The sequence below is a fragment of the Haliaeetus albicilla genome, chromosome 28 (assembly GCF_947461875.1).
Source record: "Haliaeetus albicilla chromosome 28, bHalAlb1.1, whole genome shotgun sequence".
Classification (NCBI taxonomy): Eukaryota; Metazoa; Chordata; class Aves; order Accipitriformes; family Accipitridae; genus Haliaeetus; species Haliaeetus albicilla.
In genome coordinates, this window is record NC_091510.1 from 12160042 (window position 1) to 12188040 (window position 27999).

Here is a 27999-nt window from a genome sequence, read left to right on the forward strand (position 1 = left end):
AAGCAGTAGAAAAAAAAAATACTAGATTCTAGCTTTCCTGTTTTCTCAAAAGAAGAATTACCCATGTAGGCAAGCTGGTTACCAAATGATATGGAGACTGATACTGCTGATTAACACAGTAAAAATATTACCCATTAGACCTACTACCATAATTAGCAATAATAACGACTCAGCTAAGAAAGATCAGTTTGGAACCATCACTGAGGGATTAAACACTAACACGTTCCTGAATGCCTGATTTCCAGATATCACCTTGACCTGCACGGATACTGAAATACCATTCATGAAGTAGCAGTTGCTTTCAGGAGGGAGCAGCATTTTCTGTCCTGTCAATAAACTTCATGGACCACCTTAGCAGCAAGAGCATTTACCAGCTTCACTAGATTTTTGTATACTATTGGAAACTTTCAAAAGATGTCTGGTTTTAATCTGCTTGTTAGATGATTTAACTATGAATCTCACTGCATTACACTTTTTGGAAGGACTCTCTATTCAAGCGAAACAACAATTTCAATTTACAGCCTACTCCTGGACTGTAACTTGTTCAAAAGTCTGTTTTGCACAGCAGCATCTGCCCAATGTACTAGTTGTGCAAGACTAATTTCACTTCAGTATGGATTGCTGCTTTCCATACTTTAAATTTAGAGGAAAATTAAAGCCAGCATAATTATGACTACTAAAAATCTTTCACGTTAGTTTCAATAGAGAACATGGAATTAAAGATACTATCAGGTCTCCTTTAGCCCTTTCCTAAAACCCGCAGGAACCACAGGCAAGTTTCATGAGAACTGTACTCACACAGATGAAACCTAAAAGGAAATGACAGTTCAGATATTTCATGAGACAGAAATGCAGAACCATCTAGGCAACTTCCAGTTAGATTTGCAGACTGCAAGGTTGCAGCAGAGAGGAATGACAAGAAGTTTCCTGTAGCTTGGGCAATGATGAGTATATACATCATATTTCATTTGTGATGTTTATAGCTATTAAACATATGCCAAAATGAAGGGCATAGCTCTCAACTTATCAAGATCACTGTCAAGGTCCAGATGTGAGATACTGGCCTTTAACATATTAAGAAGGTAACAAGAACATGGTGAAGAATGAAAAATAGCATTGCATAACATGGAAAGGACTTAAAACACATGGCATGAGTTGCTTTTACATAGTTTCTACACATCAGGCTTTCTTATGACAGAAGTGTCAGATAACACAGGAGCTGTGTGGTACAAGACCTAAAATAGAGAAAATTGCCTGAGTTGCCTTTCCCTGATCAGAAGGTGTTTCATAAGCTTCTGACAGGCTGGAGACCACGTAATCACAACACACATTTGCAGAGGTGGATGGAGTCTTGAATCAATTGCCCTACTGCTAAATAAAAATCTTAACAAGACTCTGAGAGATGCCTGTTCTTTGCGCTGAATTAATGAATGCTTGTCTGTGAGAGGAAAATCAAATGTGACAGTTGACTTTTTTTGAAAAAAATCCCCCAAGCATTGACTAGATAACCCCCCTGAACAGTGAATATATAAGTTTTGTTTTCAGTAATGATGTGCTTGGCATTTACAAGCTAAGTGAACTTAGCATTCTACCAAGAAAATCAAGGAACTGAGACGCGGTCAACCCTGCTTAAGGTTAAGATAAGGCCTGGAAATAGAATATGCTTTGAGGATTATGCACTAAGGACATACAAAATAAGGACATAAAACCTACATACATTAAGGGTATGAATCAAGCTAGCAATCAAGGGTCAGGAGGGAGGCTTACAACAAGACACAGGCTTTAATTTGCAATCTGCTAAGGATCAATTGCAGTTGCTGCTTCAGCTGAAGCATTGATCTCAACAGCTCGTCACAAGGGAACCATGCTCATCGCTGTCATGGTCTAGCTGAACGGGCTTGCTTAGCCAGCAAGTGATAATAGGTCTGAGAGAAGGAAGGGCCTGGACTCACTGAGTTAAAAGCACTCACTTTTGTCTCAATTTAGGCCATAGAATGGTATTGCATCCAATATAGTAGACAGCTATTGAAAAAGTAGGAGAATCATCCCAGGGAACAAAAAGAACCATAAAAGGAGACTGAGAAGAGAGCCTTGATAAAAAGCCTATTATGGAGGGACCAGCAGATATTGCCTACTGACTTGACAAGGGATCAGAAAGGAGCCTCACAGCTATGGAGGTCCCTTCCTGCCCCCACAAGCAGGTTATCTCCTTTTGGAAGACAGGCTTATGACTTTGAGTATGTTTTCTTCCACTCTGTATGAGAGTCCACAATGAGAAGGAAAACACAAAGAACATGTCAGCAAGAAGTTCTGGAAAAGAAGGTTCAACCCGGAGCACCTTGATCTTAATGTGCGTATGTCTTCCTTCCTGCAAAACTGACATGTGGTGGAGGAATTGTGCCAATGGGTTAGCTCCAGCCAGCAGCTCAGCACCACACAGCCGCTCAGTCACTCACCCTACGATGGGATGGGAGAAAGAACCAAAAGGATAACAGTGAGAAAACTTGTGGGCTGAGCTAAAGACAGTTTAATAGGTAAAGCAACAGCTGTGCACACGAGCAAAACAACACAAGGAATTCATTCACCGCTTCCCATGGGCAGGCGGGTGTTCAGCCATCCCCAGGACAGCAGGGCTCCATCACGCCTAACGGGGACTTGGGCAGACAAATGCCATCACTCCCAATGTCCCCCCCCTTTCCTTCTTCTTCCCCCAGCTTTATGTGCTGAGCATGACGTCCTATGGGCTGGAATATCCCTTGGGTCAGTCGGGGTCAGCTGTCCCAGCTCTATCCCCTCCCAACTTCTTGTGCCCCCCCAGCCTGCTCGCTGGTGGAGTGGGGTGAGAAGCAGAAAAGACTTTGACGCTGAATAAGCACAGTTCAGCAACAGCTAAAACATGGTGTGTTATCAACACTGTTTTGGTCACAAATCCAAAACTTAGCACTATCAGAGGTACTATGAAGAAAATTAACTCTCTCCCAGCCAAAACCAGTACACAATGGTACTCCAGCAATCCCACAGATCTCTGTAAAAGCTGCTGCTTTGCACTCTTGACAAGCCATGCAAGTATGGAGTAAGTGCTGGACCACTTACATTCCTTCCAGTCTAACATCCCAGCACTTGGAGTCAGGGGGTGGCCGATAAATGAGGGGCTAAATGGCAAGCTTTCAAAGGACAAGTGTTAGGATCAGATGGGAGTCCCTGATCACAGTATGCATCTGAAAACAGAACACGTGGATAACAGCAGTCAGGCAGGTGGGATAGCCTGTGCAGAAGACTACCACCATGTAGTCCCCCAGGTGTGGTCCTGGCCACCAGCTTTGTGGCCTTTAGCCACGGCTCCTTTACAATGAATTAGTGCTTCTGCAGTCAATGTTCTGTGAAGAAATCCAGTTGTGATGGCCCAGTCACTGTGATGTGCCTGGACAAGGAAAAGACTGGCACTACAAAGCCTTGACATAAAAATACCCTTGGAAGCAGTGGACTTGACTTTGACCAAACACTCCAGAGCCATATACAGCACCTGCAAGAATCCCATCCTGTCAGCATTGGCTAACAGCCTGAGAAGAACTTAGACTGATCTCAACCTTACAGTGGTCCAGTTCAGCAACTCACTTTGGTTTTCTGTGATACCATTACAAGGACTAGAAGTTCCTCCCTCTGCAGTGAGTGTCTCATATTTTCACTTTTTTAGGTGGGGGATGATATTAATTATTTAAGTATTTTTAGGCAGAGGAAGAATTATCCCCATTTCCACCTAGGAACAACTGGCAATTACATGTGATGGTGCAGAACCAGCCCTATACTCTTCAACTGTGAAGTTCAGATCTGGATTCATTAATAACTGTGTATTCTTGGCCTGAACAGGTTTTGGTCAATATCGCTGTCAATCAGATACAACTGTACGCTAAAAAGTGCACTGGGGCCTTTCACCTTCTCCCTCCTTGTTCCCCTCCTCCCCTCCAAGACCCTGGCCAATCTGAACTTCCCAAAACAAAAATAAATGTTTCAAACCTTGGGAAGGGCGAGTCTGATGGTGTCACTTAAGCCTGATGCATCTGGTATTGGCAGAGAGCCTTACAATGAAGAGTTACGAAATTCATTATTGGCAAGGGTTATTTCAGACCCAGAAGAGAGCTGACATTCTGTATGACATGTGAATGTCTTACATCCTTTATGTACGTTTACCTTTTCGTGCAAGAGTCGGTCCATTTTTGTTTTCTATTTCCTCACAATACCAAATACTAACAACAAAAAGTTCTGAGAAAACTGACTGCAAAGGTATGCAAGCTAAGTAGCAGGTGAAACAGGTGCAGTAGGTGTCCTTGCTGCCATGAACTTCCTCTCAGCAGGATTACTGGATTAAAATCCTACTGATACAGCTAAATATAATCTTATCAAGCTCACTTCACTGTACATGAGAAATGTGAGGTTCTTTACATGAAAGTTGGAGGCTAAAAAGAGACACATGGGGAGAAGGAGTTTTTCCAAGACAGCAGAGGAGCTGATACAGCAGATATTTAAAGAGGACTTGTCAGACAGGAGCATACTGAAAACTGCAAAAATGACAAACCAGATCAGGGCTAAGAATACTTGAACACTGGGGATGCAAAAGAATAAAAATATGCTGGCACTTGAAAAATGCCTGAGTTGAATTAAAAATCCTGTAACATCATGTCCTAAATAACTAAATATAATGCAGATGAGCAGGACTGACATTTTATAGAGACAAGCTTAGATCTAAGGGAAGGAGGAACATACATAGTGGCATTCTGGAGTGCAAATGCCTGTGACAGAATGAGTAGTTCCAGCATCTTATGAAATAAAAATGTGATTTAACAGTGGAAAATAAGTTTTAATTTTTTTTTTACGTTAGTCCCATGAATGACTGGAGTAAATTATGGATGACTGTTGACAAAAGTCATTTCATAATGACAGCATTCGTAACGGTGAACAGACTGAAGACAATGAGAATTACTGTAAGGTAAATTAGAAATACTTCAGATACCTGCAACACAGCTTTTAGAATCCAAGTTGAAATATTGTCATCTTATTTTTAATTTTTATTAGTACAGCCATGCTGAGTTCAAATCAGAAACTCAAACCAGTATTAGTAATGACTGTAGTTTTAAAGCTTCAAAACATTTATTCTAATAGCCATGCATTACCAAACTCCATGATAAAAAGGCTACTACTAAACGTTGTCTTCTATCATGAACAATCTACTTACAACCAAGTAATAGTCCTTTTTAATTTCAATTAAAATTTTAATTTTACTAATGTCACAATGCAGATAATTTCTCCAAAACAGAACAGAGCAACACACTGAAGCAAGAAGTGTTGAGTGGCTGCAGAGCTGAGTGCTCTACAAGCAGTGCTGAGGTTCTCCCGCAGAGGGCAACGGAGGACCTCTGAAACTGGTTTTCTTTTCATAAGAAGAGGCTAAAACCATTTTAGGTGAACATTTAGCTAAGAAGTCTTTTGCTGTTCTGCCCAACCCCAGTTGCTTTTTAATTATAATCAAGCTTTGTTAATTATGAATAAGAGCCCAATTTTAACTTTTATTTAAAATGTTTTTTTTTTCTAAGCTGAGAACAAAAGCCTCAGTTCTCTTTGAGAGATGTGGGAAGCTGAAACTTCCAGGAAGAGCAAGCAAAGGACAACTTCCCTGAAAATATAAACCTGCTGTATCTTTCATAGTAATGTTTTTAATACAATATTTCTAGTTTATTTCTGGTTTGGCAGGGAGTTTTTTTCCAATTTTCAGAGCTGTTTGCACCTACAGATGTAGCAGGAAGCTATAGTATCCACTTCAGAGAAACCAAAAAGAAAAAAAAAAGAGGGTGTGCAGAAGCTCCCTTGCCAGGACTGCAGATTTCTCACTTTACTTCGGACTCTGCTGTTGCTTTTAATCTTTCTCTGTTTTCTTTTACCAGTAAAGCCCCATGTGGTATGTGTTACCACTAGATAATAAGATAACACCTAGCAGGTACAATGAGTAATCCTTTAGTGACTCTGCAAGTATGTTATCTGAGAACAATGCAAATTTTCTTATCCTCTTTTCTGAACAGAGGTAGTTTGTATTCCTCTAGCATCTACCAGCTCTGAACATAGCCCACAAAGATATGCACAACCACAAAACAGAACGCTCTGCCTTTTTGTTGTACACCTTCATCTCTAAAGTACTTTATCTTGTTTTCTGAACACGCAGTAGAGAACACACGAACTTGGAAGGAGCTGTGAGATGGTGGCACTGTCATAAGCTCCCACGCTCCAGGTGGAAGCTGTTCGTGCCCACGGCTGAGCCTCATGTCTATCATACAGATCTTCTGCTCACCATTTCACCCTTCCTTTTTGCAAGAGTTGAGTCAGGAAGGAGCAGCTGTAGGTAACTGAGATGAAAGACTTGCTTCAATAGATTATTGCAAACTTTACCCTACAAGGAAGAAAGGGACTAGATGAACTCTTTGTGGGTCCTGAGTGCACTAATGAGCCTTAATGGCTCCGAGCAGCCTCACCTGTAGCTTCTACTCACACCCACGGGCCCAGGACCTCTATTTAAGCTCAGCCCTGGGCCTTCAATCCTTGCCTGAGCTGTGTTAGAAGAGTGCTGTTTTCAGTGCAGTTGTCTGTGCTGTAGTAATTCTTGATCCAGGCCTCAGTCTGTGGGCTGACTTCAGCCTGGTCTCACTGCCGTGGCTCTGCCTCGGTGGTTGCTGGACCTGATCCTAACCACAACTGAGGGATTCTGCTCCTGGCTTCACCTTGGACCTCTCTCTTCATCCTGATATTGCCTTATGACCTGGACTCTTGGCTGAATGTGACCTCTCTCTCCAGGTCTGTCCTGCTTAGGTGCTGTGAGAGGGGGTCCTGGGCAGCGAGGTCCCTGCCCTGCCAGCAAGGTTACCTACTTTGGCTCTGAGATCACCTGCGCCTTGGGGAACAGTCCTGTTCTTGCTGCTCCCTGAGAACTTCAAACATCATGTCCATCCTTAAGTTACCTGAATTCCTGCTACTTTAAAGGGGGTAGAAATATGCCCTAGTTAAAAGCATAGTTCAAAGATGGAACAGAGCTTCCCCCCTTTCACGCAGCAGCTTCCACATCCTTTTCCTGATCCCCATGCTACCAGGGGTTGGGAGCTGTGGCCTTCCTGCAGGAAAAATAGATCAGTCTTCCCCTGCTACCTGTGGGCCTCCTGTTGTTCTATATGTGGTCACAGATGCACGCAGTGCAGGCAAATGCTTTCCCCAGTCCGTGTGTTTATGGTGACAGTGAAGTATTTCTTCCACCTGACAGCCCTGATGAGTGAGGTACAAACTCTCACTGCTCATCAGTGCTCTGTGTCTTCAAATCTGAAAATGTGATACTTTGTGCTCGTTTCCCCCTATTTTCGCTATAAGAGGTCCTTTAACACAGAATTTCTGTGACATGATGCGGCTTTATGCAACCTATGAAAACATCAGTTTAAGCTGCTTGAGCTTCTCCATAAGCTATTGCTGCTTTGGTGTGCTGCCAGCCTTCCCCCTCTATTGCAGATGGGAATACAAGAACTCTATAAAGCCAGGAAAGCACTGCAAGGAATGAGTAACGGTTTACTGGTGACCTCCAGGAGAAGCAAAAGGCATAGTATGGATTCATCTGGCATACTCACCAAGTGAACCAATTCCCAGCTGTGCACCACTGCCTGGTGCCACACACTTTGCACATCTGGAACTGTGACCCCTCCACGGGTGTTTAGCAAGACTAGAAGAACTCCACGTTTTTTATGGAGCTCTCAAAGTGTGAAATACGGTGTCCTTGAAAACAGCTTTAAAAGAATTGCTCTGTCACAAGGCAAGACGTGTGCACACAGGAGCAGGACTGCTTCCCGAAGCGAGACTCGGCCCATTCGCTAGACCACGACCAGCCTTCTGAATGAAAGCTCTACAGCGAGAAAGCCCACGAGTGTAACTCGTGGATAATTTGAGATAATTCAAAGGGAATTATCTCATTCCAGGACCCTCCTTTGGGGAGAAGTATTGTTTAATTATAGAATGCCTTGTACAAAGAAGCTTCGTATATAATGATGAAAACAAAATTGTTCTCCGTGTTTTTCAACGTTTTATATTTCATCGCTGAGAAGAAAAAACAATCTTCCACAGTCAGGAATATATACTTATCTTTCTACAGAAGTATTAAAAAGAAAAAAATTACTGGGGAAAGAATATTCAGCCTTTTAATTAACTCAGATTATTGAAGGAACAAAATGAAAAGAATGTGAGTGGAACATTAGCCCAAGATAATGGACTCCTAGCGACACTGCTACATAAATGAGGTACAGCAGATAATTCTATGAAAAATAGATTGAGCTAGAAGGCTTATTTTCAGAGTTGGAAATATTAATCCTCTGACAACTTTTCTGCGACATTAGTTAGCAGGTCAGTGCTGAAGGTGCCAGGCATTTTCTGAATGTACTGACAGTACTTTCCCTTGAAGTAAGTGGCAAGAAGATGCTCAGCATTTCCAAAAGTTATTCAGCATTTTGCAACGGTTTTCAGTTAGCTCAACTGGCAGGTGATGAAAACCCAAGGTACACAACTGATTTTATTTTAAATATGGTAACACGTGCGAGCTGCTCACAGTGGTTTTACATTACTGTGGAGATGTTTAAAACTGCTAGTAGGGGACACATTTTGAGATGGAAAAAAAAATCCAGAGCGGGGTTCCTGTTGGTGTGTTAACTGGCGACCGCATCTCTCGCTGATTTATGGGTATTGTTCAGAGCATATTTTATTTCCGTTGTTACTACTTTTTGGCTGCCTAGGTGATTACTTAAAACCACACTTGATGATTAATACAATGCTGCCGTGCTATTTATGACTGTACTTTTTCCAGCACAGTTCACAGTTTATACTTGAAGGAACAGTGCCGCTGGACAGAAAAGGGTTTTTCTCTCCTAAGACACAAGTGCAGCCCCCACACTGCGAACTTCAGCAGCTCCCTCACAGCTAGGCCTCCCTCCGGGCGTCCCCCAAAGCGTTTTGGGTTCGCCCTTCGGATTAGATTCTGCCTTTTGTTCCCTGTGCAACGACCTCTGGACCCTCTTCCCCGCCCCCCTTCCCCAGCCCCTCAGCCGCTTCACAGATCCAGAGCCGCCCCGCTTCCCGCCGCCGCCTCCACCACCCCATCGACCTTCCTCTTCCAGCCCCCTTCAGCGACTGCCAGCCCCCCCACCCCGCCACTAAACCCCGTCCTCGCCCCGGGGTCGTTTATCGCTCCGTCCCTCCAGCGCCCCCGCCATTTTCCAGGAGCCGCCCCAGGCTCCGACCCCGAAGCCGCCCGCCCGCTTCGCTGAGGCGGGAGTGGGCGGGGAGAGCAGCGCCCACGTGACCCCGCAGCCGAGGGGGCGGGGCGCGCCGCCGCGGCGGATGAGGGGATCAAGCGGCGACCGCGCGCCGCGTAAAGGCGGGAGGGGGGGGGGAGGGGGAGGGATCCGGGAGCGCGCGTACGCGTGTGTGAGGGAAGGAGCCGTCGGTGCCGCGCGCGGCAGGCGGAGCCCGGGGAGGGGAGGGGTCCCGGCCGCCGCACCCCCCCTCCCCGCACCCGCACCGGCCGTGCCTCCCGCCGGACCCGGCTGAGGGGAGAGGTGAGAGAGAGAGAGCGGGAGCGCGGGGGTCCGCCGCCGGGCCCTGGGCCGTGCCGCAGCGGTGGGTCCGGGGCGCGGGGCAGCGCCGCAGCCTTCGCGGCGGAGGGGGGTGTGTGTGAGGAGGGGGGGTGTTGCCGCTGAGGTAACCGGCCAGGTCCCCGCCGGTGCTGCGCTGTTGGGGGTGTGTGTGTGTGTGGGGGGGGGGTTCTGGGAGCCCCCCCGGGGTCTCCGGTAGCGGCTGGGCCTGACGCCTGGGTTGAGGGGGGGGGGCGGCCGCGTTAGGGCTCGGGTTTGTTTGGGACCGGTAGCCCGCGCCGCCGGGAAGCCCCCGCGCCTCGGCGGAGGCACCTGACGATCGCCCGGGTTTTACTTGACCGGCCTGTGCGCACCTTGGGCCGGCGGGGACCCGCAAGCCGCGGTCTGAAAGCGGTCGGGTTAAGTACCGAACGCGGGTAAAATTTAGCTCCTTTGATTGTCGGTAACCTCCTTCCCCTCGCCCCGGGGAAATAATCTTCTGATTGAGCAACGCCCCGGGGAATGAAGCCTAAATCCCTGTTATTGTCCCTAGTCCCTCGTTGCTGCCAGCCGCTCTTCTGTATCTTTATTAGCAGGCCTTATAAATGGCTCGCTTCCAAAAGAGTGCGTTCTCGTGTTGTCTGAAGGCGTTTTGCTTAGACGCACTCGGTGATAACTCGGACGAGCTTCAGACCTTCACGTGAAATAATAGTCTTCGTAAACTGTATGTTGTAGAAATGCTGTAGAGAATGCCTTTTCTGAGAGGAATCAGTCCTGAGGTTTTCTGAAAGCCATCAATTCCTGTGTGTCACTGAAGGTGTTTCTAACATGAGATATTGCTGCTTGTGAGCTACTGTCCGAACAAAACAGAGTTTTTCGGGCCGAGGACAGGAAACCTTCTAAAACTGCTGATTTTCTTCTGGAAGTTTTCTTGACTTCACTCATTTCAACTTAATCACAGGAAATATGAATCTGTTTGATCCATCAAGCGTTACACAGTTAGGGCCCTGCTGATGCTTGTTTAATATCAACCTGATTTGCAAAGTTTTGAAAAGACAGTAGTTGATACCGAGTTGTTAGTCCACGGCAGGTGTGGGAGACGTGTGTATGGGTGTTGCTCCCTGCTTGTCTTTGTGAGGTCTGTTCTCCAGCTAGTGACAGTTCAGAGTTGATACAGTACTGGCCTTAAATGAAGGGGAAAGAAGGCCAACAACACGATTTCACTTGCTGGCTATCGAGTAGCTGTAGAAGGGACTGGTGAAATTCTCTGTGTGCTGTTTCACTTTAGAGTTCTGTGCAAACTTCTGAGGATGTTTGTTGCTTCAGCCATGCACTAGTTTTTCATCAAAACTCCTGAGCTTTGAAATAATTTGTTTTGTGAGTATATAACTCTGCTGTAGAGCCCTCCTTTCCAGATGCTGATTTAACGCGGTCTGCTTCAAAATTGAAACTAGTTGCAAAAAGAGAGATGCGCAATTGTGGTCACTTGTGGGCTCTTTGGCTTAATTTTTCTATTGTTGTGGAGTTATGAAGGTGTTGTAAGTAAAGTAAATTTGTTGAGACATCTAACTTGGATCTAGTGATGAATAGATCTTTCTTTTTTTCCTACTTTAATCATGGAGCAGGGAAAGAGCTCCTTTAAAACATGCTGTTCTGTAAAATTAGTTAAAAACTGACTTTTCAGAAAAGGGTCATCTAACTCATGGTTTTTTTGTCCACAGATGTGAACTTCTGGGGTACTTCAAACTCTGTTCTATAAATGCTTGTTAAAGCTTGTTAACTTTTACAACGTAAGGAGGAATTTTCTGATGTTGCAGGAAAAAATGTTGGACTTATACACTTTTTGCAGGGATTTGAATCACGACAGAAAGACTGATGTGCTGCTGTTCTTTCATTAGTGCTTACTGTATTATCTCAGGGGTTTACTTCAAAGGGAAATAAAATCCTGAAATTAATAGAAAGTAATCTTGGGGGGGAAAAAGTTTATTGAAGATTGCTCTCTTTTAGATTGCCTTTTTTTATTTAAATTCTGTTGAAGTGATCAAGATGTGTCTTGGGTGCTGCAGGACTTACCCTTTTAATTTTGTCTGCTCTTACGCTTTCAAAGGAATGTTTGTGCAATTACCTAGTAGGAGAAACTATGCATGTTTTGTATTCTGTGAAGTTGTGTTCCAGCCTACTCTCCCTCCAGTAAATCTTTGCATAGAGCACCTAGTCAAGTTTTGATAAACTCTGCCAAGTCAGTTATTTGGCTTTCACCTCTTCGCTGACTACTGTTTTACCACCTGCCCCCCACTGCATTTTGCACAGCTTCTGGTACCTGAATTGTACAGGGGAAATTTCTAAGGGGTTTTTGTCCCTTCTCCCTCCCCATGCTGTGAAATTGCTGTCACTTCAGGCTATCTGTCAAATAATTTATCTGTTAGTCTCTTGGGCTTCTCTTTTGGAACAGAAAATAAATTTGTTGCAGAAATCACATGCCATCATACAGTTAAATGGGCCAAGCAGTATGGTTGGTTTGTTTGGGTTTTGTTTGTTTGGTTTTTTTTAATGAACCTGCATTGAGCTCTGGGTTATTTAAATTTATGATTAAACACAGAACAACTTCTAGTGTTCGACAAACCAGAGAATTGTGAAGGAAGACAGAAAAAGACCTTCAGTGAAGAAATAGTGACAGTTGTTTTCTGGGAAACGGGATAATCTTGCTACCTAAAAGTGTGGCTTTTTCTTCAGTACGTGCAATATGATAGAAGCAGCGCAAGCACAGAAGTTGATCTTATTCCCCAAACTGTAATGTGGAAATCTTGGTGAAGTAAACTGTGGGTCATAATACAGTATGCTGTTAATGAAGACCTTGCTTGTATGGCAGGTGTATTGTTGGGGAGGAGGGGAGCAGTAGCTGAAAGCTCTTTAAGGCAAGTATTTATACAGTCCTTGTTTTTACAGGAAGTGAAACAGCACAGTTCTTCACCTAAGCTGTTTCAGTGAATTGGTGAGGAAGTAAAAAATACTACTACTAAATGTCAAACAATTCTTTACCAAGTGAACTGTCTCCCCCCCCCCCCCCCCCGCCGGTCCCCCATTCTGATGTGGTTGTAATGATATTGAATTAGTAAAGCTTTTCTTTTTTGTTAGACAGCCTTTTCAATTAACTTTTATTATAACAGGTAGTTGATGGTAATATAGTTCAGAAATACATCTGTTTTAAGATAAAATAGGTGATGGGCAGAGTCTTGGTGTTTTTTTTAAACAAGCAAACAAAAACCCCACAACAACAAAAAAAAGTTTTTGCCAAAGGCTTTGATACATTTTAGAGGACTGTTTCTGGATTTTGAGTGATTTTTTTTTTCTTCTGTTGTCTTTGTGTTTTGGGTAAAGTTGATAACCTGTCTGTTTAACTTCAGCCTCTCAATAGTTTCCTTCCTTCCCTCTGCTGCTTACAGCTCTTCCACTAATACAAAGTGGAGAGTCATTCTCGGAGTTTACAGCTGGAGCAACGTAAAGGGTTTTGTAAGCCTCTTGCTTCCATTGAAAACATATGAGCAAATATTGAGACTAATGTGACTTTCACAAGTTCTCAAGATGTTGGAAGGTCTAATTGTAACCAGAAAGTAGAAAAAAATAAGTTATTTACTTTGAAAAATTAACATTCACTTTCATGATACTGGAAATTAGTAGAGGATGTGCATTGTTTCTGCTTTGTAGACTTCCTTTGACCCTGGATTTGGAGAATCTGCATAATTTTGGCAACGTTTTTGTAAACTAACTTCTGATCAAGGAGATGGTTTCTGTGCCTAAGAAACTCCCATCATTTTAGACACAGCAGAAGCAGCTCTGTGTAGCTTTATCTTAAAACAAACACTTGGCCAGCTCATGGGAACAGCAAGTTCCATGCTTTTCCAGTAATTTGTCTCAATTAAATCATTTTTGTAATTTCACACCATAGTAGAGAGACTTGGTGGAGCTTGATGTTTTGAGAACTGACGTTGACTTTTAAAGGGAAGATGTATGTGTAATGTTGAACCCCATAAACTGAGCGAGTGATGTTTAGGAAACGGTGCTTGTAATAGGGCGCTGATTAGCAGCAGATACATTAGTCAGAAGTGTTTTATTCGGAGTAACTGGTTCTGGATTGTACACAGTTGAAATCTGGTGCAGTATTTTGCTATGTTTGTTATAAAACAATGTTTTATTCCATCTGTACAACAAGAAAATCTGTTGCAGATGTAATGTATATAGTAGCATAAGAAGCCTCTTGAGAGCAGCTAAAAGTGTTTGACAGATGGTAAGAGGCATTTGGGAAGTGAGATTTTCATTTTGGGGAAATAGCTTGGACTTCTGGTGTTAGGAATAAATAAACCTCATTTTCTTCACACTCTTAATTGTGGATATGAGGTTTTATCTCAGCTTGTTGCCTCAGCACAGGGTGCAGCACTGATCCTTCATCCACTAAAAATGCTACATCTGTCTCTTCGGAAGTTCTCAAGGTTCCAGTGACTTTGACGCAATACAGGAGTGTGCGTATCTGATCTTCCTCTTTTTTCATTCATCCATTTGAAAGTGTTCTCATTGCATTTAAGCTTGGGCTGGCTCATATGCTATCTGTATGTTCATATGTTTTCCAGTGCAATAATCCTGTCACCCAGTCTTTGTGTTTTAGTACTGCAGAAGCTGTTAATATGACTATTCAGTTGAGATAAGGGCAAACAGCTTGTTTCTTCCAGAGTTATCTTTTGCTTGCCTGCAAACCGAAGCCATAGTATTTTGAAGGTTATTTTAAAGACCAGCAGCTTGCTTTTTAAAAGGCTTGGACTTGGGAGTGCAGCTATATTACTGGTCATTTAAACATGTGAAAAAATATTTTTATTGAATTTGGTGTTCTTGCACAACTTAGGGTAGCATACATATTGTATGTGACTTTTTTTGCTTGACAGTTTTGGCTGTTTAGGGAATTATACATCAGAAGAAAATAGGTTGGTTTTAATATTCATGCGTTTAAAGCTGATAGGAAGTGGGTGGCCCAGTAAACTGAGTGGGGTATTTGACTGTGGCTTGGGCTTTACTTATCTTAGGAATGCTTTATTTATCTTAGGAATAGCTTTAATAAATTAAAGGATGCTTTTCATGGCTTCTTTCCCCTCCAAAGTAATGAATAAAGCCTTCAAATGATTTACTTGCCTCTTCAAATGGCAGAAGCATCATTCCAAACCTGGCTTCGTCTCATATATAGTAGGTCTTTTTTTAAGTACCCACAGAGGGCCTCATCTCAGCAGTTAGCATATATTTCCTCAAAAAGACGTTCTTTAGATGTTGTATTTCTTATAGATGATTTGGAGAGTTAAGACAAACAGCTTACTACTTACAACTAGATGATGCTACTTAGAAAGAGTGTTACATTGTTGAGATGAAATTTGTGTGGTAAATTATAGGTTCAGTTGGTGTCTAGTTCATGAATTATAAAAGATTCCTGGCTGCATTCTAAAGGAGAAATGTGACATTTTATGATTCATGAAACACTTGTTGCCAGGTACACAGCAAGTTCCTTTGCTTGAAATTTCATGTGGATTTTTTTTCCTAATTACTGGTAAGGCATGTGGTAAAAAAGGATGCTTGTACAGGCAAAGTGAGTACTTTTCTAGGTAAAACATGGGCATTTGCTTAAATATTGCATTGACTGATCTCATTTTTTAGTTAATATATTCAGATTTTACAGTCTTGCAGTCTTTGCAAGGTTAGAAAAAAGTATGATGCTGCTGTAAATCTGCAATGAGGTACTCCTCAAGTGGCACTGAATTAAGAAACACATTTACTTGAGAGCTTAGCTTCCCTTGTCTAGTTACGGTATAGTGGAAAAGATCACTCAGTATGAACATACATGATGGCAGATACAAGCCCTTTCAGTACAAAATAGCATATTTTTTCTTTATTCTTGTACGTTAAATTCTGATGTAAATACCTGCTTGAGAGCCACTGTGTTTTCTTTGAAACAGGCCACAGCATGAGAGGTCCTCCATGGTCTGTTCCTGCAGGTGATAACTAATACTGTAGAGTGGATGCCTGGAGTTGGGGAAAAATACTGCTCTCAGTCACACAAAGCTTTTGGAATAAATCTGCACAAGTTTGTCAATCCCTGCACAAGCTGTTCCTTCCAGACCTGTCTCAGAAGTGACTGCCTGAGGGACCTGCTGCGGCGTGCTCCTCCGTGCCTGGGGACGTGTGGTAGAAAGGAGCAGGGTAGGAGTCTTGTTCCTCACGTGGTGGGACACCAGTGCTGCCAAGAAGAGGAGGAGGCAGTTTGTTCGCAGTGGAGGTTTTAGTGCAACTCATGAACCTTTACGTTGCATAAAGCAAATACTGTTCTTAAACACAGAAGTGATAGCTAGGATATTGTTTAGACATTAAACCAGTGAGTCTGCATAAACTGCAGTTCGTTGTTTTGCAACTGTGGGAGTTGAATCCTGCAGCGCCATACTGTACCAGGACAGTGGGTTTACCATTGTTTGTCACTGGAGAACTAGTCTAAGAGAAGGACTACAGCCTGAAAACAAATATTTAACATGGCTCTAGAAGATCATCAGCCTCCTTCCTTGCATGACTTTACCTTTGTCCGATAAGAGCTCCATTATAAGGATTTTGATGTAAGCAGTTTCTTTTGCATAATTGAGAGCTCTCATGATGTTTTCTTTCAGTATTTTTTCCAGTGGAAAGCAATCACAAGAACAAGTTTATTTGTATCTCTGAAGTGAACTGAGCCAGTTTAGATATCCATTTAGAGTAGTGCAATTGACCGCGTAATGCATGGAAAATGTTTTGGTTGAAACAAATGTATTATGACTTAATGTATATAACGCAGTCTATGTTACTTGGGCCTGACTCTGAGTGTGAACTATTTAACTTTCTCTTCCTCCTCATCCCCACCATCACATGTGTAGTGTGAAAATGAAGCAGCTCATTTGCTTGATGGATTGATTTATTTGTCCTTTCTTAGGCAGTTTACCATTGGTGTATCTCCCACCTTGTAGACAGGCACAGATAATTTTTGTGCCTCTTGTATAGCAAGATGGCAGTAGTGCTGACTCCTTGTCTGTACTGCCACCCACACCCTGGCTGCTGAATGTGAACCTGCATTTGTTCATGTGCTTTACTGAATGCTGGCTCTGTGGAGTTACAGTTGGGAGCTCAGCTAATTGGAGTGATGCTGGGTGGAGGTGGTGTGGATGACCAGGGAAGCTTTGTTTCAGGCTTTGGTCATTTCCAGGTGAAGAGAGCCTGCGAAGTCAACCAAGCACTTGAGAAAGTGGACCTCTTTTCCCCTGAATATGTGGATGTCTAATTTAACGTTTTTGGAAGAAGTCACCTGCTCTATGCTCTAATATGACTAGTGCCAGTATTACCCTGTTTTTTCCACTAGTCCTGGAAGCTGCTGCACTGCTCTTTTTGAAGCATAGTGGACACTCAAGATTAAAGATTTTTATTTTTTTTTTAACAATCTAGAAGACTGAGTAACTTCAGAAAAAGAATATGTACTTTAAATACTTAAAACATGCTGATCTTATTAATACATAGTCCATGTATAAATACAGAATACAGTATCCACAGACATTAGGATGATGTGTATAGGATGGTAACTAAGGGAAACTTTAACTTTTTCTAATATACTAGTCCTAGAAATAAGGGGGTGGTCCTGACTTGAAATATTAACATGATGAAAATGACAAGAATTGAAGAAAAATAGCACAGCTATTGTTCCTTTTAGCAAACAATCTTTGAGTAATCACTAATAGGTTTAATCCAAGTCTGGAGGAAACAAGGTTTGCATAGAAGCCAAAGTAGAGTTAAAAAATTTTAAAAAAGCTTTAAAATGATTTGTTGAAGACCTCAAATAATAGCTAGTGTTATAGGGAGGAAAAACTGCAGAGGAAAAGTTCTGTAGACTTGGGTCAGAAACAGGCATCAACTCGGTGTGAATACCTTGTACCTAATAGCTCAGTCTCTTTGCAGCCAACATTGACACGTGGAGGTACAGTACCTCAGCTAGCCTTTGTTAACAGTCTTTGCACTGTAAACCTGGGACAAATGCAGTGATAATTTGGCTTTGACTAATCTCTGTGGGCTTGTTACATGCACTATACAGCCAACATACATTTATTCTGAGTATAGTATAATGGGTTCTGTCTAATTTTGGGTAATACATTAAATTTTGCTAGTATGAGCTGTACAGTTGAGTAACTGGTTATGCTGCAGCAGAAGTTAATGCAGAAATGCTCTCTTCACTTCATGGTCATTCTTCTTAATGCTCTTTTCCCCCTTTGGGAGGGGAAGAGAGGTCTGTGCATCAGAAGGGGAAGTCATTTAGGTCTTGTATTGGGGAGCCAAGATTCAAAGTCTACAAGAAGAAATTTCAGGTTGAATAATAGTGTTTAGACTTGTGTGATTTCCAGCTCTCCAGATGCTAGACCATGAGTAATTCTCTGAATAAGATACGTGCTTTTCTGCTATTTCCATTGCTTATGGGGAGAGCTTAAAATGCTCTGTGCTTCTCTATTATTGACTTCTGTTTTTTTCCCCGATCATACTCTTTTCCAATTCAGGCAATGTCATGAAAGTTATGGTAATATAGAAGGAGCAGGGCAGAAGGAGGATTGAGGAAGGCAGTTAAATTCTTACCTGAAGCAGCAGATAGGGTTAATTTAATGTGACTGAAAATCTGGCCACGCTGATGTGTAACATACTTAAGGTGGATGTAATGTGCACATCGCTGATGGAGGAGTATCTTTTGTGAGTGAAGACGACTTACATCACTTTCCTAACCTAATGGCATCTCTTCTCTGACATGTTGATGTGGCCTTTTTGCTTCTTTTCCATCCGTTCTTCTGCCTACGTAGGATGGCGAGGGCCTTCTGCTTGTTAGTTTTGTTGAGGAAAAGGCATCTGGGATTACTGTTTTTCCCTGTGATATATGACCTGTGTACTTTCTCCTGCAACTCCAGCTACACTGCCTGTTCCTATTTCCTTGGTTACTTACCATCTTTCTCCTGCCTTGGTCTCCTACACAGGTCACGGTAAAATTGCTGCAGGGAATTTTCTGTCTCATTTCTCTAACTCTAGGTACCATCTGACTAAGCATGGCTTTAGCTGTTTTCAGAAGATTATAGTTTTAGAAGAGGCCATGATCATAACCCTGTATTCCCTCCAGATAGCTGAGATGCTGTGGAAGACTACTAGCTGGGGGAGGGGACTGGGTTTTTAATTTTTTTTTTTGAAGCAATATGCTTTCCCGTGTTAGACAGACGGTGGTATGTGCTGTCTGTATGTGATGCAGACAGTGCCTGTGTAGTATCTGCTTTACTGCAAGGACTTGCTTAACCCATAGAACATAATTTGCCTGTGTGCATGTATATATTTGTGTGTATAAAAGAAGTGTGCTAGTAATATGTTAGAAGCAGATAACTTCCTGTAAACTGCTAGATGGCAATCCTCAGTCTTCAGGCTAAGGCAACAGTAGGGGTAGCTGTGACCTGAAGTCCTTCATGTTATTTGCAGTGTCCTTTAGAAAAAGAGGCTTTTTGTATGGATAAGAAAAGCAACTTTGATTAATCTGTACGATGCAAATTGTAGACTCTGAAGGTACCTCTTTGATTAGCGTCTTTTAAAAAAAATTTCTAGGTTGAGTCTGCATGATACATGAGAAGTTGCAATTCTAAGCTAGTAATTCTAGCTTCAAAATTTACGCTAAAGATTTTGTTAAGCTGTCCATTATGACCTGTTGGAGGCTGAAAGATTCACGTAGTGGTGCATATTTCCTGTACCAAAATTACAATTTTGTAATGTTTCTTTTGTGATCAAATGAAATTCTTATCAGTAATTAAAATGTAGTCTTTGTGACTGTAGAGCGAAGCCAATAAGCTAACATTTGAATCTTGTTTTGTATGCAGAATTAAGGACTACTAATTAAGGACCACTAGCCTACCTATAAAGTTTTACTCTTCGCTGTTTTTAAAAACAGTACCTTGATTCTAGCTTGCAAATAGGATTGCAGTTATACTTAACTGTCACTAACCTGTGCTGCAGTGAAAAGGGGCTGGATAAACCTTAATGCAAACAACTACATTAAAATACCAGCGATAGAAAAACATCAGGGGATAACAGGAGCTTAAGGTCTGTGATATTTACAAGCAAAAAGAAACCTCCTCTACACAAATGCCGATTCTACCTATTTGAATAACGCACAAAATTACTGACTCTAAGGAGAGGTTTTAAGATGGATTGTTGAAATCATCAACAAGAATGAATGTTTTCCCTTGATTGAAAAATGTTCTCCTTTCATCAAAAAAGAAAGCCTGCTGAGGCAAAGCAGCACCGAGCAGAAAGCTTATACATGCTAATCAAGGTAGAAAACAGAATGGAGAGCAATGAGCTGCCTTATAAAATGAGGGAAAAACCAGTGAAAAATAAACCTGAGAGAGTGTACAGATGGGTCTGTACCATGTCAGCTACTTGAATTAAATATTAACTATACACGCTTACTGTCAGTACTTTAAAGAACAGTGCTCGATATTCCTCTCTCTGTGTAACAAGAATATTTTCTTTTAAGCTTAATAATCAGTTCCTTTCAGTGTCATCAGCTCTGTTTGGTTCTCAGCTTGGAATAGGAAAGCATGCTTTCTTTTTATGTAAACTAAGAACCGGTGTAAGGAAATGAGGCCTGTGGTGTGAGAGGGTTTGGTTTTTGGTAGTTTTGCTTTGTTTTGTTTTTTAAATTTGTAGAAGACCTCTGTTCTGGTCACTGTCACATCACAGGTTACAAATCGGTTACAAATTGTGCTGCTTTGGTTTTCAGAGGCATGTTTGTGTTGAATTAAAACAAGCTTTAGTGCTTTTTTCTCTGATTTTGGCATATAAACTATATTTGTCTGCAGTGAACTTGGAAAAGTTGTCCTTGCATATGTTATTGTGATTTCTACTTTCTTCCCAAACAGAGCTTGATTTATATCAAAAAGAAGATTAAAGATCTGGTAGGTGGTTGCTATTTTCAAGTATAATAAATCAGTGAGTGTATGTTGTAGCATTTATTGAGTATAAATATTTATTTTTTGTTAATAAAAAGTGACCAGAACAGATTTTTATGCATAATTTTTGACTATGTATTTTATTAATTATCAAAATTTATTTACTCCCTCTTTATGAAATGAACTGGTTGGTTCTCACTTATCTTAAGCCACTTTCCTCTGTGACTGACATTGTTTTTGTAAATACAACCTACTTATGAACAGGGCTTGTGTTATCCTCTAATGTAAATATACTAAAAGAACCTCTGTTTTATTAATTGTCATATAAGCAGCATAGAGAATCAGGGCATGAATAGAATAAGGTAAATGTCAACATTCAGCTGTACTGTTTCATTTGCTCTATTCTGTGAATGCTTCCCAGTATCACCTGTAGGCTTTCATTCAAAAAGAGAAGAAATTACTGATCTTTACATCTTGTATAGATTAAATATTTGCCAATAGGAAGCTCAGAAAAATACATTGCAGATGTTGCTCTGCTTATCTTTCTGCATTGTAGTTCTTTGTTCCCTTATGTGGATTTATTTCTGAACTCTGTTCCTTAATTGTTCTCTATAATAAATTGTGGAGTCCTCCTTCCTCTTATTATAGGTACAAGAATTCATTATGCCTCTGAAATTCTTAACCAGCACGACAATTCTCATGCTGTGAACAGTTAAAAATCATATCTTTCTGTCCAGTACATTTGTTCTTCTTCAGCAGAACTTGCAACAATACCTTATGCATCAGGTTATGGAAGATCCAGCAGAGAAATTACACTACTGCATGGCTTAGCTTTCAGAAAAAGAGACCAGTAACGCCGTGGTCACTTAGTATTGCTGACTAATAATGGGAGGCTCAAGCCTCTTAAACCTCTGGCTCTTTTGTTTTTTATTTTAAACTTCAGGAAGCTAAGGCCTGTTGCATCTTAAGTAAATAATGTAAAAGGTAACTTGATTGTGTGTTGCTCGTGAGAACTATAGACTAAAGACAATGAGTTTTTCATTTTTGCTTAAAATTCTGAATATGGAATATTATCTGGCAGTTGACCTTTTGTGAAGATAGTGTGTACAAAAGCATTTGTGCTGTCAGGCTTGGTAGAGGAAAGGGAAACTAGAATGACAGAGATCTGACGTTACTCTCAATGCAGAGTCCAGAAGTGATAGCTGAAATATGTCTGAGATATTGCACGTAGGTCTGGACTATTATTCATTGTAGGCATTTTTGTAGACATTTTTGTGGGTTTAAAAAAATGCTTAAGTTTCCAGTGCTAACAATCAATTTCAACAGGGTTTTTTTTACTGTTAGTTTCTCATAGGTGATTAAAATGTAAACTGCTTGCTTAGCAGGTATTTCTATCTTAAAAATGCAGACTTAAGAAGCTTGGGTTGTTTTTCTTGCAAGATGAGTAGCATCTGTTGTGATTCATGTGGCTTTAAGGTGTTGGGGGAAGTGTTGTAGAAGCATGCACTTGACTTGTAGAATGATTTTCTGAATATAGTTTAGTGCCTTGATATAAAGATGTTTGAATTTGAGTCTATGTCTGTGAATTCTTGGGTGAAGGGAAGGAAGGGAGGTGGTTTTTTGGTGTTGTAGGGGTTTTGGGGGGGAGGTTTTTTGTTTGTTTGTTTTTGTCAGGGAGCAGCTGGTGTTTTCATGACTTGGAACTTGCTATAGCTGACCTTCTGCAGCCTGCTCCGCGTGTTCTGCGGCAGGGCAGCCCAGGCAGCGGAAAATCTAGAGTAGTGGAAAGTAATTGCTAAATAAGTTGGAAAAAGACCTGAGTGAAGGAAGGTATGTGTATGTTATCGGGGTTTTAACTTGTAATCTGATAAGCCCTCATTGAATCCTCACCCCTTCTCTGGTGTGGAGGGTCCCAAGAGTTGAGTCTTGCGCGAGGAGAGCACAGACTATGGGGCTTGTCTATTACCTCTTAAGGGTGTAGTAGATAGTTTTCCAACTTCATTCCGCATCTGCTCTCATCTTGTGACACGATGTTGCTGTTGCCAGCCATACAGAATGAAAGCCTACTTTAGCTCTGGTGGGCTTATTCTCCTTCCTGTTAGGATCATGTTTGCTTGAAATTTATTCTATTTTTAAAAGAAATGGATTTTTTTTTATTTCCATGTTTGTCCTGTTGTAGCCATCTTTTAGATGATTGCTCTGTCATTTAACTGTTTGTTACACTTGTCTGACACTTACATGCCTTTTCTCCATCCCAGCTCTATCATTGGGTTTCTGCTTGGATAATGAAGTTGCTCAGCATCATACACAACTACCTTGCCTTACCATCTCCTTTCATGTCCATAATAGTTTTCTCCTTAGCCCCATGCATCTCTCTTTTTCTTTGTTCACTTAAGCATATAGTAGCATATTTGTTTTCCTTCTTGGCTGCTGTCCTACCTGTCTTAGCAACTCAGAAACCCAGTAGTGTTCTTTGCTGTTCTTCTGCCTTTCTTGACTTTCACTGGAAAAAATACAGGTGTTCACTGATTGGAGCTTGCCAACATACATGCATATTTTGCTGCTGTGAATTTTTAAAGGTCTCTGCTTGAATCCTGTGCATGGCAATCTTTGCTGCTTAACTTGCAAAGATCATGCTATTGTAACAGTGTGGGAGAAGCTGCAGTGGAGGTGCTTATGTCAGCAAGTGTATCCTCCCTTCCCCAAACAAATTACTACAAGCATAAGCTGTACAAGCAAAAATAGTAACACTCCACTCCTCCCAGTACTGTGTTCAGGGAGGTTGTTGTCAGCAGAAATTTATTTGCTAGGACCAACACTTGTAGGAGCCCTACTGCTGATACTCTGGTGGAATGCAGTGATACCAGTCTGCTCTCCATTGCAGCCTTGGACTTTGTTGTGTTCGCAGACTTAACAAAGATGCCATGTTATTGTGTCTTGGTTTGGGCTCCTCCTTCATCACTGTTTCTGATGTCTTATGCTTCTTGTAGTTTCCAGCGAATGTTTTGCTGAGTAGCAGTGACAGTAATTTTGATCTTAAGAGAAGCAGGCTGTCCTTTCTTATAGGAAGTGGAAATGCTGGTCTTTTATGAATTCTGATTTGTGAGCATTATGATGAGAAGCTCTCATGCTTGGTGTCCTGGGAAAACCTGTTTGAACTGCCATTTATGTACTTTGCTTGAGATGCATAATGAGGCTGACAGTTAGGAGAGAGTTTTTAGTTGGGGGAGCATTGAAATTGCTGTTGAGGTGGTTCCTAAAACTATTGTTTTTGCTAGTGATTGAGCCATTTTTCTACCCATTATGAAATAAATATGAACCCACCATGATGGCAGTGTGGGGTTTTCATAGTTGTTCTCTTAATTCAATCTGTGCAGTAGTATCTGTAAGATTTGTAGCAGTGGGATATAGCATAGTTTCCTTTTGTCAAAGAACTCCACTTAAGATTTTACGAAGAAAGGGAATTATAGGTCAAGGCAGTATATACCTGAATGCATCTCACTTGGGTTTTCCCGGAGCGAGCAGTGGTTCATTTTTGTGAAACTCATGCCATGTGTGTCATGAAGTGGGCAAAGTCAATTTTCAGAGAAGAGTGACTGCTTCTGGGAGGCTCTGCATGGAAAGCTCGTTGCTGACAGACTAGAGCCACCTTAAAGGAGTTGAAGAGATTAGCGTGAAACTCAGGTGTTTGCTGTGCAGGCCAGTATTTTCTGGAAAGTGTGCCCTGATTCCAGACAAATTGGAAGCCCAGAGGGTCCAGATGTAACCTCCTATAGCAGAATGGCACTTTCTAGTCAGGAATTTGAGGCTACTGCAGAAAATTTATTTTTATTTTGGTCAGCTGAAGTACAATGTCTTGCGTGTGCTCAAATCCCATACACAGGAACAGTTTATTGTGGGTCTCTGTTTTAAGGATGTTACCTCACCTGCAGTAACTTAAGATTTTTATGTTTAATTGGCATTATGGTACATGTCTTTAGTCGGCTGAGAAAGGACCAAGATTTTGTTTTTCAAATTAGTACATCTTGCATACTTTCTTATTACGTACAGTATGTTCTGCAAATGCTTAAGCTGAAGGTTCTTGCAGCAACCTTACCGTATATTCTGTATATTGCGCTACCTAACCCCAGGTTAAGGTAGAGAGCTAAACTGTGTAAAATACTGCCATCTACAGCACAACTATGTGCAATAGCTGTTAAGGGTGACTTGACAGCAATCGAGATAGCTCCTTGTCAAGTTAAGACCTATTTCAAGCATTTAACTCTGACGTGAAGATGATTCTGACTTTTAGCCACCTCATAAAGGGGCTGCTTTCAAAATGAATAGCTAATTCAAGCTTGTCTAAATACCTGAACAGATGCTTGTTAAGAAGATATATTGTGTATATTTGAAAAGAAATTAAGCCACTCTGAACTCCAGTAGTGAATGAAGTTATACTAAGATATAACACGCAGGTCACTGGAAACAAAATTCTGATGTTAAAACTGCGCAGTAACTATAAAATGGTGATAATCAGCTCAGATTCACTAGAGAATCAGAAATCACTTTACTTACTTATCCTTCTGTTGAAAAAGTGATGCTTCTACCTGGTGTTTTAACTGGAAAAAAAAAAAACCCATGAATTTACTTGCTCTGACACTAAAAACTAATAATGATGATTAATGTGAAGGACTAGATGCAAGAAGAAACTATAAAGAGATGCAGATTCTTCTGTTGTCATGATGTGACAGCCTCCTATACAGAATAGCATGGAAAAATTGTAATGCTATTAAAAGAGCAGAGTTTCATACCTGGCTTAAAATGTTTTATTATAATATGAATTTCAAGCTCAAATGGGAAAGTGTGGAAACCAGGAATGATAGTAATTTACTTTTAGGCAAAGCTACGGAGTGCTTTTGGTCTGCACCTGTGACAGTATTTGTCATGCAAAATGGCTCTTGTTCAGAGTCTGGATACTTTGAAAGGCTTTTGTAAGTGGTTGGACATTGGTCTACTATAATCTTTTGTTCCTTTCATTATTTAGGGGTGTGACTATAATCTTCCATTCCCTTCATTATTTAGGGGTGTGGTAACAGAATAACATAGTGATTGCTTCAGCTGCAACAAAACCAAGGGGTTGAGAAGAAACCTGATCATCAGCTAGAGATCCACATCCATCTGAATTTCATGGCAGGTCAACATGATTTTTTTCTTTTGTAAGAGGAAATACAATACCCATTGTAAAGCTGCTAAAAATGTTTTTGTCTCAAGAAGGAAGAAAAATTTAATATTCAACAAACTGTTTTAAAAGATCAGAACCACTTTTGATCAGTTTGTAGCACTTTGTGTGTCTAAACTGGAATGATGCCACTGTTAGAGATATTATTGAAAATAGGCAATTGCTTGTAGTTTTGTGATGTTTCTTATTATTTTAAAGCCACTTGGATTCACAGAGGTGATCTCCAAGGACACTCACTCTACCACTCTTAAATGTGCTTTTATATTTTTAATGAAGCTTTCAATGTGTAGGCTTTTAGTTGGCTGTGAAGTCTGTCTGAAGCCTTACCTTGCAATAAAGTACTGTAGCGCGGGGTTTTCCATGCTTTTCACATCTAGGAAAGAAGCAGTTAGAAAAATGAGAATTCCAGGTCCATCTGCCTGTCTAGTCATTCTGCTAATTAAAAAATGGCAGCCATAGAAAATGCAGATTTGGCAACATAAATTTTAAGTAGCTTTCCTTGTCAATACTCAATCCAAAAGGCAGAAGGAATAAGGTTACCTTACTAGGGGAGAATGAAGTTAAGGTCTGTGAACGTGAACTGTGCTGTGCAAGCTGAGAATGAGTTCTGGCCCGTGTTGATATGATTAATATCTATTGTTATAGATAAGCATGAAAAGGCAAAATCAAAACTTCATAGCCCACCTAGCTCATCTTTATCCTTTGTTTCTATGCCTATTTTTTTTTCTGTTAAACCTTCAGCTTTGCTAGGATCAAAGAGTTCCCTTCATCAACCTTAAATGTTTCAGGGTTTTCATGGAGAATTGAAGAATTTTTTCAGTTCTTGTTAAAATGTGATTTATTTATGAGTTATGATTTTTAGTAAAACAACTAACAGATACTTGAAGGTGCCTAAGGAGACAATTGTGCTTTGCTGCTTTTTTTTTTACATTGAATGCAGTATGCCATTCTCCAGTCCCAAAGTGCATAGACTGCTTAGCATTTTAATTGGTTTTCAAGCTGAATTCAGCTTTAATGTTCAAGGCCAAAGAGAGGGTTGTGAAGGTTAATTATACTTATCAGCATTTGGAAACAGTCGATTCTCATTGTATGTGAAAGTGCTTTTCTCCTTGGTGGGGGGAGAGTGGCTTATTACTTCATGATGCAAGTGGAATGCTTATGTGCTTATCTTGGTTAGGTGATTTCAATGGATAAGCTTTTCAGTTATTTTACAGTTTGGTGCTTATAAATGGCATTGAAATATCCAAGTGGCCATTCACATAAAATCTGGATTTTATGAAGTTAATAGTGCTCCTGTAGTTACTAGATCTTAATTTCATATTCCATGTGTGTTGCAGACAATCTGGGTATGAAAAAGCTTAAGTTATGAATGTCACACACTTTCTAAAAGCTATCATGGGAGTGTAAAATGTGCCATTGCATTAAGAACTACTGGCTTATAATATTCTCAAGTTGTGATCATCAGGAGGAGAGGGCAGCTCGTCCTCTGAATTCTCTTGAGGGCTGCAAAACGAAGGAAAGAAATACTTATGGGAAAGATTTTGCATACCTAAGTAGTTTTGAGAATAAAGGGCTCTGCATACTTAAAAATATTGATTTCAATGAAAGCAACATGTGCCTTTGCTTTACAATTTTGGAAGAAAGCCCCAGCAAACCTTTATTCTCTTACATGTTCATCACAAGACTTCTTGAAGAAATCAGAGTTTTTAAAAGTTAAAGCTTCTAGTTGTAAGTACGGTGTACCTGCTGAAGTTCACTGCTTTGTATCCATGCCCACTGGTTTTGGATATTCAGTCTGGGCACTCAGTCAATAATGGATTGAAAACACAGGACACGAGATTTCTCTAGTCATCCCTTTCAGCGTAGCTCATGCTTGGAAACGTGGTGCCAGTTATTCTTACAGCTACTCCTGCAGGAAATATAAATGGGTACATTCAGTTTTCTTCCTTCTGACATCTCGATGTGGTGTGTGAAAGTGAGCATCAGAGGTGGGATGTGCCCCAGGAAGTGGATGCTTGGCTACGAGTAAGTTGGTACATACATTTATGTTCAGTTATAGCTCTGAGACCTGAGCTATTGCTGCCTAGCTCCATTTACTTTGTGAAGCATGGAAATTAGTCTTTTATTCTTT

At 41.1% G+C, this 27999-nt stretch overlaps 1 protein-coding gene across 5 annotated transcripts in view; it reads left to right on the top strand.

Annotated features, from left to right (window-relative positions):
* Nucleotides 1-9474: 9474 nt before the first annotated feature.
* The window catches only part of OSBPL8 (oxysterol binding protein like 8), a 94967-nt gene continuing 76442 nt past the window's right edge, over nt 9475-27999 (top strand). For 2 of the 5 annotated variants that reach the window (XM_069773509.1, XM_069773510.1), the window contains exon 1: nt 9475-9626. The gene's annotated coding sequence lies outside the window, so the exon portion shown is untranslated. Of the gene's footprint in view, nt 9688-20637; nt 20657-27999 lie in introns of those variants that run through there. The other 3 variants (XM_069773506.1, XM_069773505.1, XM_069773508.1) reach the window with 3 other exon arrangements.